This window comes from Nerophis ophidion, linkage group LG26 (genome assembly GCF_033978795.1).
Source record: "Nerophis ophidion isolate RoL-2023_Sa linkage group LG26, RoL_Noph_v1.0, whole genome shotgun sequence".
In the NCBI taxonomy this organism is placed as follows: Eukaryota; Metazoa; Chordata; class Actinopteri; order Syngnathiformes; family Syngnathidae; genus Nerophis; species Nerophis ophidion.
Window position 1 is genome coordinate 36785132 of NC_084636.1, and position 14640 is coordinate 36799771.

The window sequence follows — 14640 nt, forward strand, 5'->3', positions numbered from 1 at the left end:
CCACAATAAATGAGGTGTTAAACCATGTAAAATGATTTGGCGGGCGATAATAAACAAAGTGGCTGATGGAATAACATGATCTCGGAGGCCAATATAAATTACTTGGCAGGCCAAGATAAATGACGTGGCGGACCAAGAAAAAAATGTCGCTGTGGGCAATAATAAACAAAGTGGCCGATGGAATAAAATAATGTGGCAGTCCACTATGAATTATGTGATTGACCAAATAAAATGAAGTGACAGGTCACTATAAATGAGGTAGCGGACCACATGAATGATGTGGCGGGGCGTTCAAATGACGTGGAAAATCATATTAAATTATGTGGCGGGCAACATTAAATTACTCGGCAGGCCACAATAATGAGGTGGCAAACCAAATAAAATGATTTGGAGGGGGATAATAAACAAAGTGGTCGATGGAATAAAATGAGTTGGCAGGTCACTAGTAAATGATGTGACCGACCAAATAAAATAAAGTGACAGGCCAAAATAAACGAGGTAGTGGACCATGTAAATGAAGTGGCGGGCCGTTCAAATGATGTGGAAAATCATGTTAAATTATGTGGCGGGCAACAATAAATTACTCGGCAGGCCACAATAAATGAGGTGGTAAACCATGTAAAATGATTTGGCGGGCGATAATAAACAAAGTGGCTGATGGAATAACTTGATGTCGGAGGCCAATATAAATTACTTGGCAGGTCAAAATAAATGATGTGACAAACCCAATAAAATTATTTGGCGGGTGATAATAAACAAATTGGCGGATGGATTAAAACGTTGTAGGAGGCTATGATAAATTACCTGGCAGGCCACAATAAATGAGGTAGCAGACCATGTAAATGATGTGGCGGGCCGTTCAAATGATGTGGAAAATCATGTTAAATTATGTGGCGGGCAACAATGAATTACTCGGCAGGCCACAGTAAATGATGTGGTAAACCAAGTAAAATGATTTGGCAGGCGATAATAAACAAAGTGGCTGATGGAATAACATGATGTCGGAGGCCAAGATAAATTACTCGGCAGGCCAAAATAAATGATGTGACAAACCCAATAAAATGATTTGGCGGGTGATAATAAACAAATTGGCGGATGGATTAAAACGCTGTAGGAGGCTATGATAAATTACCTGGCAGGCCACCATAAATGAGGTAGCGGACCACATATATAATGTGGCGGGGCGTTCAAATGACGTGGAAAATCATGTTAAATTATGTGGCGGGCAACATTAAATTACTCGGCAGGCCACAGTAAATGAGGTGGTAAACCAAGTAAAATGATTTGGCGGGCGATAATAAACAAAGTGGCTGATGGAATAACTTGATGTCGGAGGCCAATATAAATTACTTGGCAGGCCAAAATAAATGATGTGACAAACCCAATAAAATTATTTGGCGGGTGATAATAAACAAAGTGGCGGATGGATTAAAACGTTGTAGGAGGCCATAATAAATTACCTGGCAGGCCACCATAAATGAGGTAGCGGACCATGTAAATGACGTGGCGGGCCGTTCAAATGATGTGGAAAATCATGTTAAATTATGTGGCGGGCAACAATGAATTACTCGGCAGGCCACAGTAAATGATGTGGTAAACCAAGTAAAATGATTTGGCAGGCGATAATAAACAAAGTGGCTGATGGAATAACATGATGTCGGAGGCCAAGATAAATTACTTGGCAGGCCAAAATAAATGATGTGACAAACCCAATAAAATGATTTGGCGGGTGATAATAAACAAAGTGGCTGATGGAATAACATGATGTCGGAGGCCAATATAAATTACTTGGCAGGCCAAAATAAATGATGTGACAAACCCAATAAAATGATTTGGCGGGTGATAATAAACAAAGTGGCGGATGGATTAAAACGTTGTAGGAGGCCATGATAAATTACGTGGCAGGCCACCATAAATGAGGTAGCGGACCACATATATAATGTGACGGGGCGTTCAAATGACGTGGAAAATCATGTTAAATTATGTGGCGGGCAACATTAAATTACTCAGCAGGCCACAATAATGAGGTGGCAAACCAAATAAAATGATTTGGAGGGGGATAATAAACAAAGTAGTCGATGGAATAAAATGAGTTGGCAGGCCAAAATAAATGAGGTAGCGGACCATGTAAATGAAGTGGCGGGCCATTCAAATTTTGTGGAAAATCATGTTAAATTATGTGGCGGCCAACAATAAATTACTCGGCAGGCCACAATAAATGAGGTGGTAAACCAAGTAAAATGATTTGGCGGGCGATAATAAACAAAGTGGCTGATGGAATAACATGATGTCGGAGGCCAATATAAATTACTTGGCAGGCCAAGATAAATGATGTGGTGGACCAAGAAAAAAATGTCGCGGTCGGCAATAATAAACAAAGTGGCCGATGGAATAAAATAACGTGGCAGTCCACTATGAATTATGTGATTAACCAAATAAAATGAAGTGACAGGTCACTATAAATGAGGTAGCGGACCACATGAATGATGTGGCGGGGCGTTCAAATGACGTGGAAAATCATATTAAATTATGTGGCGGGCAACATTAAATTACTCGGCAGGCCACCATAATGAGGTGGCAAACCAAATAAAATGATTTGGAGGGGGATAATAAACAAAGTGGTCAATGGAATAAAATTAGTTGGCAGGTCACTAGTAAATGATGTGACCGACCAAATAAAATAAAGTGACAGGCCAAAATAAACGAGGTAGCGGACAACGTAAATGAAGTGGCGGGCCGTTCAAATGATGTGGAAAATCATGTTAAATTATGTGGCGGGCAACAATAAATTACTCGGCAGGCCACAATAAATGAGGTGGTAAACCAAGTAAAATGATTTGGCGGGCGATAATAAACAAAGTGGCTGATGGAATAACATGATGTCGGAGGCCAATATAAATTACTTGGCAGGCCAAGATAAATGATGTGGTGGACCAAGAAAAAAATGTCGCGGTGGGCAATAATAAACTAAGTGGCCGATGGAATAAAATAATGTGGCAGTCCACTATGAATTATGTGATTGACCAAATAAAATGAAGTGACAGGTCACAATAAATGAGGTAGCGGAACACATGAATGATGTGGCGGGGCGTTCAAATGACGTGGAAAATCATATTAAATTATGTGGCGGGCAACTTTAAATTACTCGGCAGGCCACCATAATGAGGTGGCAAACCAAATAAAATGATTTGGAGGGGGATAATAAACAAAGTGGTCGATGGAATAAAATGAGTTGGCAGGTCACTAGTAAATGATGTGACCGACCAAATAAAATAAATTGACAGGCCAAAATAAATGAGGTAGCGGACAACGTAAATGAAGTGGCGGGCCGTTCAAATGATGTGGAAAATCACGTTAAATTATGTGGCGGCCAACAATAAATTACTCGGCAGGCCACAATAAATGAGGTGGTAAACCATGTAAAATGATTTGGCGGGCGATAATAAACAAAGTGGCTGATGGAATAACATGATGTCGGAGGCCAATATAAATTACTTGGCAGGCCAAGATAAATGATGTGGTGGACCAAGAAAAAAATGTCGCGGTCGGCAATAATAAACAAAGTGGCCGATGGAATAAAATAATGTGGCAGTCCACTATGAATTATGTGATTAACCAAATAAAATGAAGTGACAGGTCACTATAAATGAGGTAGCGGACCACATGAATGATGTGGCGGGGCGTTCAAATGACGTGGAAAATCATATTAAATTATGTGGCGGGCAACATTAAATTACTCGGCAGGCCACCATAATGAGGTGGCAAACCAAATAAAATGATTTGGAGGGGGATAATAAACAAAGTGGTCAATGGAATAAAATTAGTTGGCAGGTCACTAGTAAATGATGTGACCGACCAAATAAAATAAAGTGACAGGCCAAAATAAACGAGGTAGCGGACAACGTAAATGAAGTGGCGGGCCGTTCAAATGATGTGGAAAATCATGTTAAATTATGTGGCGGGCAACAATAAATTACTCGGCAGGCCACAATAAATGATGTGGTAAACCAAGTAAAATGATTTGGCGGGCGATAATAAACAAAGTGGCTGATGGAATAACATGATGTCGGAGGCCAATATAAATTACTTGGCAGGCCAAGATAAATGATGTGGTGGACCAAGAAAAAAATGTCGCGGTGGGCAATAATAAACTAAGTGGCCGATGGAATAAAATAATGTGGCAGTCCACTATGAATTATGTGATTGACCAAATAAAATGAAGTGACAGGTCACAATAAATGAGGTAGCGGAACACATGAATGATGTGGCGGGGCGTTCAAATGACGTGGAAAATCATATTAAATTATGTGGCGGGCAACATTAAATTACTCGGCAGGCCACCATAATGAGGTGGCAAACCAAATAAAATGATTTGGAGGGGGATAATAAACAAAGTGGTCGATGGAATAAAATGAGTTGGCAGGTCACTAGTAAATGATGTGACCGACCAAATAAAATAAATTGACAGGCCAAAATAAATGAGGTAGCGGACAACGTAAATGAAGTGGCGGGCCGTTCAAATGATGTGGAAAATCACGTTAAATTATGTGGTGGGCAACATTAAATTACACGGCAGGCCTTGATACATGAGGTGACAAACCAAATAAAATGATTTGGCGGGTGATAATAAAAAATGTGGCTGATGGACTAAAATGATGTCAAAGGCCACTTAAATTACCTGGCAGGCAAATTTAAATGATGTGGCGGACCAACAAAAAATGGTGCCATGGGCGATAATAAACAATGTGGCCAATGGAATAAAACGATGTGGCAGGCCAAAGTAAATGATGTGACCGACCACATAAAATGAAATGGCAGGCTACTATAAATAAAATAGCGGGCCACATAAATGGTTGGCGGGCCTTTTTAAATGATGTGGAATATCATGCTAAATTATGTGGCGGGCCACAATTAATTACTCGGCAGCCCACTGTAAATAAGGTGGCCAACCAAAAAGAAAGGATTTGGCGGGCGATAATGAGCAAGGTGGCTGATCGACTAAAATTATGTCAAAAGCCACAACAAATTACCTGGCAGGCCATGATAAATGATGTGGCAGACCAATAAAAAATGTTACGGTGGGCGATAATAAACTAAGTGACCGTTGGAATAAAATTAGGTGGCAGTCCACTATAAATTATGTGATCAACCAAATAAAATGAAGTGTCAGGCCACTATAAATGAGGTAGCGGACCAGGTAAATGATGTGGCGGGCCTTTCAAATGATGGGGGAAAATCATGTTAAATTATGTGGAAAGCAACAATAAAATACTTGGCAGGGCACAATAAATGAGGTGGTAAACCAAATAAAACGATTTGGCGGGCAATATTAAACAAAGTGGCTGATGAACTTAAATGATGTCAAAGTCCACAATAAATTACCTGGCAGGCCAAGATAAATGATGTGGCGGACCAATAAAAAAATGTCGCGATGGGCAATAATAAACAAAGTGGCCGATGGAATAAAATGATGTGGCAAGCCACAATAAATAATGTGACCGACCAAGTAAATGATATGGCAGGCCACAATTAATGAGGTAGCAGACCACGTAAATGACATGATGGGCTGTTCAAAAAATGTGGAAAATCACGTTAAATTATGTGGCGAGCAACAATAATTTACTCGGCAGGCCACTATAAATGAGGTGGTAAACCAAATAAAATGATTTGGCGGCCGATAATAAACAAATTGGCTGATGAACTAAAATGATGTAGGAGGCAAATACAAATGACTTGGCAGGCCATGATAAATGAAGTGGCAGACCAATAAAAAATGTTACAGTGGGCGATAATAAACTAAGTGACCTGGTAAACCAAATAAAATTATTTGGAGGGGAATAGTAAACAAAGTGCCCGATGGAATAAAATAATGTTGGAGTCCACAATAAATGACTTGGCAGGCCATAATAAATGATGTGGCGGACCAACAAAAAACGGTGCGGTGGGCGATAATAAACAAAGTGGTGGATGGAATAAAATGATGTGGCAGGCCAGAATAAATGATGCGACCGACCAAATAGAATCAAGTGACAGGCCAATATAAATGAGGTAGCAGACAGCGTAAATGATGTGGCAGGCCTTTCAAATGATGGCAGACCAATATAAATGGTGTGGCAGGCCAAGAAAAACATAAAATAATTGGGCAGACAACAAAATAATGTGTCGAGCCTGGATAAATGAAGTGGGCGGGCCATTTTAATTAAATTACGTGGTTGCCGATAATGAAGGACGTGGCCGAGGGAATAAAATGTTGTGGAAGGCCACAATAAATGATGTGACAGACCAAATAAAATGATGTGGCAGGCCACAATAATGATCTGACTGTCCAAATAAAATTAGTTAGCGGACCACATAAAATGATGTGGGATACTATTATAAATTACTTGGCAGACCACAATAAATGATGTGGCGGACCATAAAAAATGTTGGGGCAGTTAATTTAGAATTAAATAACATTTTGTGGCAGGCGATAATAAACAAAGTAGCCGAAGGAATAAATGGCAGGTCACTATAAATAATGTGACCGACCAAATGAAATGACAGGGCATCCCAATACAAATGAGGTAGCGGACCACCTAAATGATGTGGCGGGCCATTTAAATCATGTGGGATATCACATTAAATGATGTGGCGGGCCACAATAAATTACTCGGCAGGCTACAATAAATAATGTGGCAAACCAAATGAAATGATTTGCCGGGGGATGATAAACAAAGTGACTGATGGAATAAAATGATGTCGGAGGCCACCATAAAATACTTGACAGGCCAAAATAAATAATATGGCGGACCAATAAAAAATGTTGTGGTGGGTCTTTTGAATAAAGTGGCAGACTACATAATTGATTGGGTGGACAACAAAATGATGTGACAAGCCTGGATAAATGAAGTGGGCGGGCCAAGTCAATGACATTTTGTGGCGGCCGATAATGAACAAAGTGGTTGATGGAATAAAATGATGTGGCAGGCCACAAAAAAGGATGTGACCGACAAAATAAAATGTAGTAACAGGCCATTTTAAATGATGTGACCGACCCAATTAAATGAGTTAGTGGACCACATACAATGATGTGGGATACTACCATTAATTACTTGGCAGACCACAATAAATTATGTGGCGGACCATCAACATTTTTTGTGGCGGTTCATTTAGAAAAAATACAATTTTGTGATGGGCGACAATAAACAATGTGGCCAATGGAATAAAATGATGAGGTAGCGGAACACATAAATGATGTGGCGGGCCATTTAAATGATGTAGTACATCACGTTAAATTATCTGGCAGGCCACAATTAATTACTCGGCAGGCCAGGATTAATTAAGTGGCAAACCAAATTAAATTATTTAGTGGGCGACAATAAACAAATTGGCCAATGGAATAAAACTTTGTGGCAGGCCAATATAAACGAATTATGTGGGCGGTTTTGATGAATTACTTTGCAGACCACAATAAATTACATGGCGGACCATAAAAAATGTTGTGGCAGTTCATTTAGAATAAAAGAACATTTTGTGACAGGCAAAATGTCGCGGTGGGCAATAATAAACAAAGTGGCCGATGCAATAAAACGACCTGGCAAGCCACATTAATTGAGGTAGCAGACCACATAAATGATGTGGCGGACCGTTTGAATTGATGTGGGATACCAAATAAAATGGTTTGACGGGTGACAATAAACAAAGTGGCCGATACAATAAAATTATGTGGCAGTCCATTATAAATCACTTGGCAAAAATGGAGAGTGAGGACTAAGAAAGAAAGAAAGAAAGATGGAGACTGAGGACTAAGAAAGAAAGATGGAAAGTGAGGACTAAGAAAAAAAATGGAGTGTGAGGACTAAGAAAGAAAGAAAAAAAGATGGAGAGTGGGGACTAAGAAAGAAAGAAAGATGGAGAGTGAGGACTAAGAGAGAAAGATGGAGTGTGAAGACTAAACAAGAAGGAAAGATGGAAAGTGAGGACTAAGAAAGAAAGAAAGATGGAAAGTGAGGACAAAGAAAGATGGAGAGTGAGGTTTAGGAAAGAAAGATGGAGAGTGAGGACAAAGAAAGAAAGATGGAGTGTGAAGACTAAGAAAGAAAGAAAGATGGAGAGTGAGGTTTAGGAAAGAAAGATGGAGAGTGAGGACTAAGAAAGAAAGATGGAGTGTGAAGACTAAGAAAGAAAGAAAGATGGAGAGTGAGGTTTAGGAAAGAAAGATGGAGAGTGAGGACTAAGAAAGAAAGATGGAGTGTGAAGACTAAGAAAGAAAGAAAGAAAGATGGAGAGTGAGGACTAAGTCCTCACTCTCCATCTTTCTTTCTTTGTTAGTCCTCACTCTCCATCTTTCTTTCTTTCTTTCTTAGTCCTCACTCTCCATCTTTCTTTCTTTCTTAGTCCTCACTCTCCATCTTTCTTTCTTTCTTTCTTCGTTCTCACTCTCCATCTTTCTTAGTCCTCACTCTCCATCTTTCTTTCTTTCTTAGTCCTCACTCTCCATCCTTCTTTCTTAGTCCTCACTCTCCATCTTTCTTTCTTTGCTAGTCCTCACTCTCCATCTTTCTTTCTTTCTTTCTTCGTTCTCACTCTCCATCTTTCTTTCTTTCTTAGTCCTCACTCTCCATCTTTCTTTCTTTCTTTCTTCGTTCTCACTCTCCATCTTTCTTAGTCCTCACTCTCCGTCTTTCTTTCTTCCTTAGTCCTCACTCTCCATCTTTCTTTCTTAGTCCTCACTCTCCATCTTTCTTTCTTAGTCCTCACTGTCCATCTTTCTTTCTTTCTTAGACTTCACTCTCCATCTTTCTTTCTTAGTCCTCACTCTCCATCTTTCTCTTTCTTAGTCCTCACTCTCCATCTTCCTTTCTTAGTCCTCACTCTCCATCTTTCTTTCTTTCTTAGTCCTCACTCTCCATCTTTCTTTCTAAGAAAGAAAGAAAGATGGAGAGTGAGGACTAAGAAAGAAGGATGGAGAGTGAGGACTAAGAAAGAAAGAAAGATGGAGAGTGAGGACTAAGAAAGATGGAGAGTGAGAACGAAGAAAGAAAGAAAGAAAAATGGAGAGTGAGGACTAAGAAAGAAAGAAAGAAAAATGGAGAGTGAGGACTAAGAAAGATGGAGAGTGAGGACTAAGAAAGAAAGATGGAGAGTGAGGACTAAGAAAGAAAGATGGAAAGTGAGGACTAAGAAAGAAAGATGGAGAGTGAGGACTAAGAAAGATGGAGAGTGAGAACTAAGAAAGAAAGATGGAAAGTGAGGACTAAGAAAGAAAGATGGAGAGTGAGGACTAAGAAAGAAAGAAAGATGGAGAGTGAGGACTAAGAAAGAAAGAAAGAAAGATGGAGAGTGAGGACTAAGAAAGATGGAGAGTGAGAACTAAGAAAGAAAGATGGAAAGTGAGGACTAAGAAAGAAAGATGGAGAGTGAGGACTAAGAAAGAAATAGAGATGGAGAGTGAGGACTAAGAAAGATGGAGAGTGAGGACTAAGAAAGAAATAGAGATGGAGAGTGAGGACTAAGAAAGATGGAGAGTGAGGACTAAGCTGAGAGCAGCAAAGAGTGAGTGATGTCTCCCAGAGAGGAGACCATCAGCCAGACTGTACTGGACCAAGTCTGACTGCTGACACCAAGTGCTGCACATGAGCCAAGGACCCGGGGCCACACCAGCAGGGATGGAGACAGTCTCCTAAGTGACGCCAATCAGCCGGAGAAGGGGGGGGGGGCTCTGTTTGCCTCGCAGCGCCTACCATGTGTCCATCTTCTGTGGAGGGGAGGTGATGGCGAAGGAGAAAGAGGAGGAGAAGAAGAGGAAGAAAAATAAAGAGGAAAATAAGAAAAAAAAGAAGACGGAGAAAAAGAAGAACAAACAGAGAGAAAAGGAAAAGGAAAAGAAGAAAATTAGAAAGAAGGAGAGGGTAGAGAAGAAGAAGGAATAGGAGAAAAATGAAGGAGAAGAAGAAGAAGAAGATGGAGTGGAAGGAGGAGGAGAAGAAGAAAAGAGAAAAAAGAATAAGAAGAAGAAGAAAGACAAGGAGAAAAAGAATAAAAAGAAGAAGGAGAAAGAGAAGGAAAGGAAAAAGCACAAAAAGAAAAAAATGAGAAGGGGGAAAATAGAAGAAGAAGAAAAAGGTTAAGGAAAAGAATAAGAAAAGAAAAATAAAGAGAAGGAGAAGAAGGAAAGGTTGTAGACGAACAATAAGGAAGGAGAAGGAGATGAAGAAGGAAAAGAAGAAGTAGGAGAAGAAGAAGAAGGAGAAGAAGGAACGGGTGGAGAAAGAGAAAAAGAAAGAGGAGGAGGGAGGAGAACAAGAAGAAGAAGAAGAAAAAGAAGAAGGAAAGAGTGGAGAAGAAGAAGATGAGGATGAAGGAGGAAAAGAAATAGAAGGAGGAGGAGGAAAGGTTGGAGAAAAATAAGAATAACAAGAAGAAAGACAAGGCGAAGAAGAAGAAAGAAGAAGGAGAATGAGAAGGAGACGATTAAACAGTAGAAGGAGAAGGAAAGGGAAAAGCACAAAGAGAAAGAAGGAGAAGGTAGAGAAGAATGAAAAAGAAGAAGAAGAAGAAGGAGAAAAATAAGAAGAAGAAGAAGAAGAGGGAGGAGGAGGAGAACAGGAAGAAGAAGGAGGAGGAGGAGAAGGAGGAGGAGGAGTAGGAGGAGAAGAAGAAGAAGAAGAACAAGGAGGAGGAGGAGTAGGAGGAGAAGAAGAAGAAGAACAAGGAGGAGGAGGAGGAGGAGGAGGAGAAGAAGAAAAAAAAGGAAAGAGTGGAGAAGAAGAACAAGAGGAGGAAAAGAAGAAGAAGGAGGAGGAGGAGGAAAGGTTGGAGAAAAATAAGAATAACAAGAAGAAAGACAAGGCGAAGAAGAAGAAAGAAGAAGGAGAATGAGAAGGAGACGATTAAACAGTAGAAGGAGAAGGAAAGGGAAAAGCACAAAAAGAGAAAGAAGGAGAAGGTAGAGAAGAATGAAAAAGAAGAAGAAGAAGAAGGAGAAAAATAAGAAGAAGAAGAAGAAGAGGGAGGAGGAGGAGAACAGGAAGAAGAAGGAGGAGGAGGAGAAGGAGGAGGAGGAGTAGGAGGAGAAGAAGAAGAACAAGGAGAAGGAGGAGGAGGAGGAGGAGGAGAAGAAGAAAAAAAAGAAGGAAAGAGTGGAGAAGAAGAACAAGAGGAGGAAAAGAAGAAGAAGGAGGAGGAGGAGGAAAGGTTGGAGAAAAATAAGAATAACAAGAAGAAAGACAAGGCAAAGAAGAAGAAAGAAGAAGGAGAATGAGAAGGAGACGATTAAACAGTAGAAGGAGAAGGAAAGGGAAAAGCACAAAAAGAGAAAGAAGGAGAAGGTAGAGAAGAATGAAAAAGAAGAAGAAGGAGAAGAAGAAGAAGAAGAGGGAGGAGGAGAACAAGAAGAAGAAGGAGGAGGAGGAGGAGGAGTAGGAGGAGAAGAAGAAGAAGAAGAAAAAGAGGGAGGAGGAGGAGGAGTAGGAGGAGAAGAAGAAGAAGAAGAAAAAGAGGGAGGAGGAGGAGGAGGAGTAGGAGGAGAAGAAGAAGAAGAAAGCAGCTCATCCGTCATGTCTTGAAAAGGTCAAGATGTGCTTGACAGGAAGTGAACAGCAGGGTATTTTCCGCCGCGATGAGCAGAGAAGGAGCACATCTGCCAGTAAACATTGTGGTCATCTCTCCTGTCTGGACCAGCAGCACCCGGCCGAGCGTGAAGACTACCTGACTACCTGTACCCACACCTAACTTCCTCATGCCTCGCTGCGCTGCACCGCGGGCGTCCTAACTTTTTCCACACTGGCAAATCAAAGCAGGCGGCCATTTTCATCATTTTCAAAGCTAATGCGTGGTTTACCTTTTTTTATTTCTTTTTTTACCTTTCATGCTCACCTCAAGTTTTGTTCCGCGGACCCTCAAGGGTCTCTGTCATAAAAATGTTCAAAATAAGTTCAATTTTCCATCCATCCATCCATCCATCATCTTCCACTTATCCGAGGTCGGGCCACGGGGGCAGCAGCCTAAGCAGAGAAGCCCAGACTTCCCTCTCCCCAGCCACTTCGTCTAGCTCTTCCCGGGGGATCCCGAGGCGTTCCCAGGCCAGCCGGGAGACATAGTCTTCCCAACGTGTCCTGGGTCTTCCCCGTGGCCTCCAACCAGCTGGACATGCCCTAAACACCTCCCTAGGGAGGCGCTCGGGTGGCATCCTGACCAGATGCCTGAACCACCTCATCTGGCTCCTCTCCATGTGGAGGAGCAGCGGCTTTACTTTGAGTTCCTCCCGGATGGCAGAGCTTCTCACCCTATCTCTAAGGGAGAGACCCGCCACACAGCGGAGGAAACTCATTTGGGCCGCTTGTACCCGTGATCTTGTCCTTTCGGTCATGACCCAAAGCTCATGACCATAGGTGAGGATGGGAACGTAGATCGACTGGTAAATTGAGAGCTTTGCCTTCCGGCTCAGCTCCTTCTTCACCACAACGGATCGGTACAACGTCCGCATTACTGAAGACGCCGCACCGATCCGCCTGTCGATCCCACGATCCACTCTTCCCTCACTCGTGAACAAAACTCCTAGGTACTTGAACTCCTCCACTTGGGGCAGGGTCTCCTCCCCAACCCGGAGATGGCACTCCACCTTTTTCCGGGCGAGAACCATGGACTCAGACTTGGAGGTGCTGATTCTCATTCCGGTCGCTTCACACTCGGCTGCGAACCGATCCAGTGAGAGCTGAAGATCCTGGCCAGATGAAGCCATCAGGACCACATCATCTGCAAAAAGCAGAGACCTAATCCCGTGGCCACCAAACCGGATCCCCTCAACGCCTTGACTGCGCCTAGAAACTTTGTCCATAAAAGTTATGAACAGAATGGGTGACAAAGGACAGCCTCGGCGGAGTCCAACGCTCACTGGAAACATGTCCGACTTACTGCCGGCAATGTGGACCAAGCTCTGGCACTGATCATACAGGGAGCGAACCGCCACCATCAGACAGTGCGATACCCCATACTCTCTGAGCACTCCCCACAGGACTCCCCATGGTCGAATGCCTTCTCCAAGTCCACAAAGCACATGTAGACTGGTTGGGCAAACTCCCATGCACCCTAAAGGACCCTGCCGAGAGTATAGAGCTGGTCCACAGTTCCACGACCAGGACGAAAACCACACAATTCCTCCTGAATCCGAGGTTCAACTATCCGGCGTAGCCTCCTCTCCAGTACACCTGAATAAACCTTACCGGGAAGGCTGAGGAGTGTGATCCCACGATAGTTGGAACACATCCTCCGGTTCCTCTTCTTAGAGAGAGGAACCACCACCCCAGTCTGCCAATCCAGAAGTACTACCCCCGATGTACACGCGATGTTGCAGAGTCTTGTCAACCAAGACAGTCCTACAGCATCCAGAGCCTTAAGGAATTCCGGGCGTATCTCATCCATCCCCGGGGCCTTTCCACCAAGGAGCTTTTTAACTACCTCGGCAAACTCATGCCCAGAAATAGGAGAACCCACACAGATTTCATAAGAAGACATGTTGGTAGGATTGAGGAGGTCTTTGAAGTATTCCCTCCTCCAATCCATAACATCCACAGTCGAGGTCAGCAAAACACCTTCCCCACCATACACTGTGTTGACAGTGCACTGGCTCCCCTTCCTGAGGCGGCGGATGGTGGTCCAGAATCGCTTCGAAGCCGTCCGGAAGTCGTTTTCCATGGCTTCCCCGAACTCTTCCCATGTCCGAGTTTTTGCCTCCGCGACCGCTGAAGCCACACACCGCTTGACCTGTCAGTACCTGTCTGCTGCCTCCGGAGTCCTATGAGCCAAAAGATCCCAATAAAGCTCTTAGTTCAGCTTAATGGCATCCCTCACCGCTGGTGGGTTTTAGGATTACCGCCACGACAGGCACCAACCATCTTGCAGCCACAGCTCCATTCGGCCGGCTCGACAATAAAGGTGCAGAACATCATCCAGTCGGACTCAATGTCCAGCGCCTCCTTCGTGACATTTTCAAAGTTTTTCCGGAGGCGGGAATTGAAACTCTCTCTGACAGGAGACTCTGCTAGGCATTCCCAGCAGACCCTCACAATGCGTTTGGGCCTGCCAGGTCTGTCCAGCATCCTCCCCCACCATCGCAGCAAACTCTCCACCAGGTGGTGATTGGAAGAAAGCTCCGCCCCTCTCTTCACCCGAGTGTCCAACACATGAGACGCAAATCCGATGACACAACTACAAAGTCGATCATGGAACTGCGGATTAGGGTGTCCTGGTGCCAAGTGCACAAATGGACACCCTTATGTTTGAACATGGTGTTTGTTATGGACAATCTGTGACCAGCACAAAAGTCCAATAACAAAACACCACTCGGGTTCAGATCCGGGCGGCCATTCTTCCCAATAGCGCCTCTCCAGGTTTCACTGTCGTTGCCAACATGAGCGTTGAAGTCCCAAGGAAATCACCCGGGGGAGCACTCTCCAGTTCTCCCTTGAGTGTATCCAAAAAGGGTGGGCACTCTGGACTGCTATTTGGTGCGTAAGCACAAACAACAGTCAGGACCCGTCCCCCAACCCGAAGGCAGAGGGGAGCTACCCTCTCGTCCACTGGGTTGAACTCCAACGTGCAGGCTTTGAGGCGGGGGGGCAACAAGAATTTCTACCCCAGCCCGTGACCTCTCACTGCTGG